The sequence below is a fragment of the Hemibagrus wyckioides genome, linkage group LG22 (genome assembly GCF_019097595.1).
Source record: "Hemibagrus wyckioides isolate EC202008001 linkage group LG22, SWU_Hwy_1.0, whole genome shotgun sequence".
NCBI lineage: Eukaryota > Metazoa > Chordata > Actinopteri > Siluriformes > Bagridae > Hemibagrus > Hemibagrus wyckioides.
Window position 1 is genome coordinate 15,357,728 of NC_080731.1, and position 9,118 is coordinate 15,366,845.

Genomic DNA, 9,118 nt, shown 5'->3' on the forward strand with positions numbered 1-9,118 from the left:
CTGGAGACTGGCTAGGCCACTACAGGACTTTAATGTGCTTCTTTTTGAACCACTCCTTTGTTGCCTTGGCCGTGTGTTTTGGGTCATTGTCAGGCTGGAATATCCATCCACGACCCATTTTCAATGCCCTGGCTGAGGGAAGGAGGTTCTTATCCAAGATTTAACGGTAAATGGCCCCGTCCATCGTCCCTTTGATGCGGTGCAGTTGTCCTGTCACCTGGGGATGGTGTACTTGGAGTCATAGGCAGCATTCCTCCTCCTCCAAACACAGCAAGTTGAGTTGATGCCAGAGAGCTGGATTTTGGTCTCATTTGACCACAACACTTTCACCCAGTTCTCCTCTGAATCATTCAGATGTTCACTGGCAAACTTCAGATGAGCCTGTCCATGTGCTTTCTTTAGCAGGGGGACCTTGCGGGTGCTACTGGATTTCAGTCGTTCACGGCGTAGTGGGTTACCAATTGTTTTCTTGGTGACTATGGTCCCAGCTGCCTTGAGATCATTGACAAAATCCTCCAGTGTAATTCTGGGCTGATTCCTCACCGTTCTCATGATCATTGAAACTCCATGAGGTGAGATCTTGCATGAAGCCCCAGACTGAGGAAGATTGACAGTCCTTTTGTGTTTCTTCCATTTGGGAATAATCGCACCAACTGTTGTCACCTTCTCACCAAGCTGCTTGGCGATGGTCTTGTAGCTCATTCCAGCCTTGTGTAGGTCTACAGTCTTGTCCCTGACATCTATGGACAGCTCTTTGGTCTTGGCCATGATGGAGAGTTTGGAATCTGATTGATTGCTTCCTTCTGTGGACAGGTGTCTTTCATACAGTTAAGGAGCTGAGATTAAGAGCACTCCCCAAGAGTGCTCCTACTGTAATCTCAGCTCCTTACCTGTATAAAAGACACCTGGGAGCCAGAAATCTTTCTGATTGATGGGGGATCAAATACTTATTTCACTCATTAAAATGCAAATCAATGTAGAACTTTTCTGAAATGCATTTTTCTGGATTTTTTTTTTGTTGTTATTCTGCCTCTCACTGTTCAAATACACCTACCATTAAAATTACAGACTGATCATTTCTTTGTCAGTGGGCAAACGTACAAAATCAGCAGGGGATCAAATAATTTTTTCCCTCACTGTAGTCCATGCTAGGCCAACCCCTGGGCATCTATTGAAGGGGAAGGAACGACCAAAAAGTCAAGATTGTCACATTTGTCTGTGAAACCTATGCTTTTCATCATGCCCATTTTATAATGTCATGAGACCACAGTTTTTATCAGAACAAACTATTAAGGACTATTATTATTTTGCAAGACGGACCCAAAAAACGTACAATTTCTATCAAAAGTACATTTAAAGAAGTCTCTATAGAATTTGTATGTATAAAATGTTCTTTTGTCAAGGCAATTCCATAAAATTATTTAATTTCTTACATTGTGTCTTTTATATTGTATTTTATATATATATAATTTTTTTTTTTTTTACATTAACTGAATGTTTAATCTGTGTCTGCCAATAGCCAAAGCAATTTAGCATGTTATTGTAACTTTTGACCAGTAGGTGGGGCTGTCCAGTCTGATGGGCAACAAGAACGCTTACTGAGGTCCTCAGAAATCTCCTTTGTTCATGCCATAATACACTTCAACATGTGTTGTGAAGATCAGACTTTGATAGATTTTTATTTATGAAATAAACCAGGGAACTCACTGATACTGGATCAGACCAATGACTGAAAACATATATCTCAGGATTCTAATTTGGCCTGCGATCCTAGAGGTTCACATACTTTCTCCACTTACAGATATGTAATACTGGATCATTTTTCTCAATATAAAAATGACCAAGTATTTTATTTTTGTCTTATTTGTTTTATTGGGTTCACTTTGTCTACTTTAGGACTTCTGGTGATGTTTTGGGTCATATTATTGCAGAAATATAGTAAATATTTCTGCTTGTGGATGAACCCGAGCTAAAGGGATCCTATTTCTAATGGATGATTAAAATGGAGTAAGTGCTGTAGTGTTGTGTGAATGTTGAAACAAAATTCTCAATTCAGCAATATTCAAAATTGAAAAAAATATAACAGGTGTATGAATAAATATAAATATACCTATGGTAGACATGCAAGTTAAAGATATTTCTTTTACAGAAAATACTGAAGGTTGGACAAGGCAGTTATCATCATAACAGATTTGTATTGTGTATTTTTTTACACAGTGTTTGTTAGGTCAATTGACAAGTTGAGAACCAGGATTGGTGCCTTCCACAGGAACCTTTTATGCTCTGTTGCCCCAGACAATGAATATAGTTAAGACATGATTGAAATACAAGACAAATTTGGTATGGATAAGCTCCATAGTAACAATATTTTTTGTAGTTAAGTAACTATATTATCAAATCTGGACATTTTACAGAGGACAGAAGACAGGCCTTTGCAGCACGTATCTGTTGTTGGTAGCACAACTGGAGCTGGGTTCATATAGTGTGTATTGTGTGTGTGTGCGCATATGTCTGATTATTTTCCTTCATTTGCTACTAGCAAATAATTTTCATTTACTGCAGCTTGCCAGTCAAGAAATAAGCCATCTGGAAAGCTATTGAGTGAACTAAGGCTTATGAATACATGCTATTCTTGACTTCATTGCTCAAGTCATCATTCAGGTTTGAATTTCCCTTTTTAATATAAGCAGGAACCATTTAGTAAGATAAAATGTATAGTATTGTGTCCTTTATTCACTCCAGCTTTCTGGCCTTCCACATGGATATGTGACAGATCTGATACCGTCTGGAGTCTGGGTGTGCACCTATTTTGCCTTGTCTACTGGGGCTTCACCTTTAAGAGTAAGGATGAAACTACTGATGAGGACATACATGTAGATTGTTTGGAGGTGATAAGATGCAGAAGCAACACGTTTAGACATGTATAATTAAGCTGTAAAACCTGCTTAGCAAAATGAATTGAAACATATTGGTTTTAACAATTTTTCTTTGAATTTTAATTTCTCATAACTCATCACTGCACACACACAAATTGTCAAGATCTGATGTTGTGTTGCCTGACAAAAGACCCTTACTAGTGGGTGACTTTGTGGTTTAACAAGTGATTTATGGAGGAACTTCAGGACACTGTCCAAGTCAAACAGCAAGACTATGGAGAGCATTTCAAATACATCTACCAAGGAATGTACACTTCTGTATATAATTATACAAACGTGTATGCAGAGTATGTAAGCTGTAAATTTATTTAGCTAAAATTGAACCCTTATCTAACCTTTGCAGTATGTGTAGAGTTGCATCCAGTCTACACACTAATTTTATATAAGCGCAGGCATTATGAAGGTAGTGTGTATGCATGATAAATACAATCCTTCTGTTTATCTGAAAGCCTTTTCTTCCCTCCTCTTGTCTTGTTTGAAATTAGCTGTAACATTCCCTGTGGAATTCAATATTAGCCAAAGCATGATAAGGGTTCAGCAACAGATGGTGCAACATGTCGGCTGGAGCATTTTTAGTCGTGTCTTATGGCAAAGCCTAAACAAAGCGTAAGCATGATGCTAGGGCATCCCCCAGATGCCCTGGTGATGAATGCTACCTTTGCTGAGTGCAGAGAGGACTATGCCAAGGCTCAAGGATTCAGTAGGCCAAAAGATGCTACTCCAACAACGACTCACCACAGTCAACACCCATAAGAACAGACTGGTTGACATTACCAGAGAAGGTTGTCAAAGCCGCCATAGTCGTCATAGCCTCTCCATGCTTGTATGACCAGCATGACTGATGAACTGGAAAGGCAAGGGGATGTCAGCAAGTGCTATTACTATCTGGACTAGCAACTCCAAAGCATTGACAGCTTTATCAAGAGATGTGTAATCATCCACGATGCCTGACTACTGATTATTGGGAGAAGAACAAGATGGTGCAAATGGTGCTCGATCGGGTGCCCCATGAATTCATCTAATGAGCACTATGAGCCCAGCATCCCAGAGGTGTATGCGAGTTGGGTCCAACTTCTTTACCTCTTTATCACAAAAGTGATTTCATACCCAGCCATAATTTCACCACCCTTTGACACCCGTTGCCGCACCAAGCTCCACCCATTTGCCCTTACTTTTTTTTCTTAAGATGGACATGATGTTGACTTACCTGCAAAAGCTTTATTTATATTTATAGCATTAGCAGACACCCTTATCCAGAGCGACTTGCATTTTTATTTCATTGCATTGCTAAAGGGCCCAGCATTGGCAGCTTGGTGGACCTGGAATTAAAACTCACAACCTTTCAATCACTAGTCCATTGCCTTAACCACTAAGCTACCACATCCCACCTGTTAATCCTGGACACTTTGCTATATGGACAACACTGCACTTGTGAATGTAGATTGCAAAGTTGTGACTGTGGCTTCTGATGATGCGCTGCCACAAAATAATTAGAGAGCAGCATGAAAGCAATGCCCCAAGGTGGGAGAGCTGCTAGGAAAGTTGTATTGGTGGCAACATGTATGCAGAACTCAATATTAGATTCTTCTATATCCTAATATTTCAGTGGGTTTGTCTTCTTACTTCGCTCTGTGTTTCATTATAGGAATTGCTTCAGGTGTGATCAGTTACAGAAGTTCCTATGACACCATTTCTGTCCTGACTCAGGTCGACCCCTCTCTAAGTTATTTGTGCTTTTTTCCAATTAGGACCTACAGCACATCCAGATACTTAGCTGATTACAGATTTAATTAACTGTTGACAGACACTACATCATTGGAATCTGTCCTTGAACAGAATAATGGATTGTGTTGGTGACATCTTTGTAAGCAAAAATTTAGAAAAGCATCCAAATCAAGGCAAGCTATTTTCTACAGTGCGTTAGTGCCAGGACCCAATAGGACCCATGTCTGTCTGGACCTTGTCAAGCTGCAAAGTCTATGAATACTGTCCATCACATGTGAGCTATCTTGAGTTGGGCAGACATGATGAAATCTGTATCCTGGAACATGTCTTGGCTGTTTGAAGAGCTACTCACATAGGAAGAGGAAGGAATGGCTGACAAGAACACAGCGAGCAGTGCTAACTCTGACCTCCTCGATTTAGACATACACTATATTGCCAAAAGTATTCGCTCACCCATCCAAATAATCAGAATCAGGTGTTCCAATCACATGGCCACAGGTGTATAAAATCAAGCACCTAGGCATGCAGACTGTTTTTACAAACATTTGTGAAAGAATGGGTCGCTCTCAGGAGCTCAGTGAATTCCAGTGTGGAACTGTGATAGGATGCCACCTGTGCAACAAATCCAGTCGTGAAATTTCCTTGCTCCTAAATATTCCACAGTCAACTGTCAGCTGTATTATAAGAACGTGGAAGTGGAAGCAACTCAGCCACGAAGTGGTAGGCCACGTAAACTGACGGAGCAGGGTCAGTGGATGCTGAGGCGCATAGTGCGAAGAGGTCGCCAACTTTTTGCAGAGTCAATCGCTACAGACCTCCAAACTTCATGTGGCCTTCAGATTAGCTCAAGAACAGTGCGCAGAGAGCTTCATGGAATGGGTTTCCATGGCCGAGCAGCTGCATCCAAGCCATACATCACCAAGTGCAATGCAAAGCGTCGGATGCAGTGGTGTAAAGCACGCCGCCACTGGACTCTAGAGCAGTGGAGACACGTTCTCTGGAGTGACAAATCGCGCTTCTCCATCTGGCAATCTGATGGACGAGTCTGGGTTTGGCGGTTGCCAGGAGAACGGTACTTGTCTGACTGCATTGTGCCAAGTGTAAAGTTTGGTGGAGGGGGGATTATGGTGTGGGGTTGTTTTTCAGGAGCTGGGCTTGGCCCCTTAGTTCCAGTGAAAGGAACTCTGAATGCTTCAGCATACCAAGACATTTTGGACAATTCCATGCTCCCAACTTTGTGGGAACAGTTTGGAGCTGGCCCCTTCCTCTTCCAACATGACTGTGCACCAGTGCACAAAGCAAGGTCCATAAAGACATGGATGACAGAGTCTGGTGTGGATGAACTTGACTGGCCTGCACAGAGTCCTGACCTCAACCTGATAGAACACCTTTGGGATGAATTAGAGCGGAGACTGAGAGCCAGGCCTTCTCGTCCAACATCAGTGTGTGACCTCACAAATGCGCTTCTGGAAGAATGGTCAAAAATTCCCATAAACACACTCCTAAACCTTGTGGACAGCCTTCCCAGAAGAGTTGAAGCTGTTATAGCTGCAAAGGGTGGACCGACGTCATATTGAACCCTATGGATTAGGAATGGGATGTCACTTAAGTTCATATGCGAGTCAAGGCAGGTGAGCGAATACTTTTGGCAATATAGTGTATCTCACCCGGATTTCAGACTGAGAGAGTCGTCTCCTACATGCCTGCTGTCATTTAAGTTTATCAATCCTCGGTCTAATGGTTTAAGTGATTTGTGTAGTAGATTTGGAGCTTCTCATAATGAGGGACTTTCAGCGCTGGGTTGCATGTACACCTGTGCACTAAAATAGACATGTTTAAAAGGCATACATGGCATTTCAAACCATACATTTGATGAGCTCTGATTGGATATTTATATATAGGCATCCTAAGATATTGCCTGTACAGACAGTTAATATGTCCAGTTATAGACAAATGTGTGGCAATCTTTATCGCTTGCATTTGTATCCTCTTAACAGAATTATTTAAGATGTGGATACAAAGGATAGAGTCATCAAATCTATCTTCCCTGCACAGTTTGTATGGTTTATTTTGGACTGTGATTTGTTTATTCATCCCACATTTTTGCAGCCTACATTTAAAGCTTAATGTTAAAAAAGACCTAGGTCTAAATTATATCGAAAACCCATGAAATTACTTAAAGAGGGCTGTGCACAGGAGATCCCTACACAATTTGAAAGATCTGGAGCAGAGCTAGGAAGAGCAGAATAAAATTAAACTTCTTCTTCTTCTTATTATTATTATTATTTGCAACACAATATGTCTAAAAACCCTATGTCAAATTGCCTTAAGCCTCCCTTGATTTTTCTATTGTTCTATTGAACAAAATATATTAGACGTCTTCCTGTAATCTCTAATGGCAGGAGTGTGTAAACAGGTGTCATTGTAAATGTTTTGTTGTTTTGAAATAAAAAGTGTTTTGTTAATTATTCTTATTTTATTTGTATTTTAAAACACAACTAAAGGGATTAAATTGAAGGAGGGGTTTTATCGTTTTCATCATCAAGGTGTGCTTCATATGTTTGTTCATCATTGTGCGTAAATCAATGAATAAAACGAATACTACATGCTGATTGACGCTACTCAGGAGCAAGAAAGGCTTTTTCTTTCCAAAAATTTCTACCACCGCATTTCTATACCATTACCAATAGATGGCGTATCGTCCAAACGAGCGTCCGTAGGAATCTAAGTTTTGTTCATTGTTATGAGGAATTGTAGCTTACCAAAAGTGTGAAGCATTGTTTTACTATATTAATAAATCTGGTTGCCTAACTAGCCTGTACTGTAGTATTTTATAAATAATCAATAACATGGCTGTAGCCTTTATATGGGATGCGCAAGCTTTATTAAACAAGCATAAAACTTTAATAAAGTTTACTGGTAGTAAAAATGAAAACAAGCAAACAATGTTATAAAACCCGAATAACACTCTGGAGTGTTGTGATGAGAAGCGCCACTGCTCGTTAGATCATGGCCTACTTACACACTTTCTAAACCTGGAGACAAAACTGAATGGTCTTCAATCATGGTTGATCTCAGACCAATGAAATATTTTAGAAAGTTTTTGAAAGTTACAACGGCACACGTCGGTCCCAAACCTTCATGTTTCATGTTTTCAAACCCACAAATCACCAATTCTAGAGGTGATTCTGCTAGTAAAGCATACCAGTTACAAGATCTTTCTAAACCGTTATAGTGTATCAGTGTTTTCAGTACATTCTATGAAAAAAAACCCGAATTCTCACGAATTTCATATAAATACACCTGTCGTTTCTGTAGAATGACTTGCGTGATTCAGTGTAATGTCCTGGTGGTGTGCGCACAAGCCTTTAGGCTGCAGCCCGAGGGGAGTTTTTTGTTCTTCACTCACGCGCTGCTGCCGCGCACAAAGCCGCTCACTTCGGCTTCTGATTCCCCAGGGGACTTAAAGAATGGAAAAGGGCTGTGCGGCGGCACACGATACTTCTTTGTTCATCTGCTCAAATAAGAGCATGGGTCTGTCCCTCTGTAAAACCGGGCTGGACAGCAGGAAATCAGCTGGAACTCCTGGAAGATTCGCCCTATTGCATAAAATGTCACTTTTATTGGAGTTAAAATTATGTAGAATATTTAAGTCTATACCGTTAACGAGAGGCAGGTTTGTGACATTGTGCGTTATTGTCATTAACAATTCTTTCAATAGTATACCATTTCAAACCGTTGTTTAATAATATTTAATTGTTCGACAGCATGCACGACACCTGTTGATGAAATCTGAAAAATTCTTAGGTTAACTATTCATTCAGCTCGATCCTGGTCAGGGATGCGGGTGATGCGGGTGATGCGGAGTTCTAGGATATATCCTGAAAAGGATGCCCGTCCGTCGCAGTGCAAGAAAACTAATGACACTGCAGATAGGCCCACTTGCCAGTCATTACACCATAATAAGTAGTTTATGAACCATTATTAAAGAAATCAAATAAAGCTGCACAATCTCAAAACGAGAAAGACGCGAAAAGGAATTCACGATTATATTTGATAATATGCACCTCAATGCCAGTTGTTTCAAAAGGAAAACACTTGCAGGCAATATACAGTCTAAGTGTAAGTTCTGATTTATAAAATGCCTGAGTCTCACCAAGCAGACACTGATGAGTTTCTAGCCATCACTCCGCAGCGATACACTATATGTGGATTTTGTAAGTGTAAGTGTAAGTTGCTATCTGTGTCAGATTTCTGTCATGTATGTATATATATATATATATATATATATATATATATATATATATATATATATATATATAAACCGACATCTAATAGCTTAGTGATGGCTGGAGACAGAGGCAATGGTCCTACAGTTGATGGTGTGTGTGTGTGTGTGCGTGCGTGTCCGCATTCCGCGGCAGTGTGTGTAATCGGGTGCCCAGCTGACTCCGTGG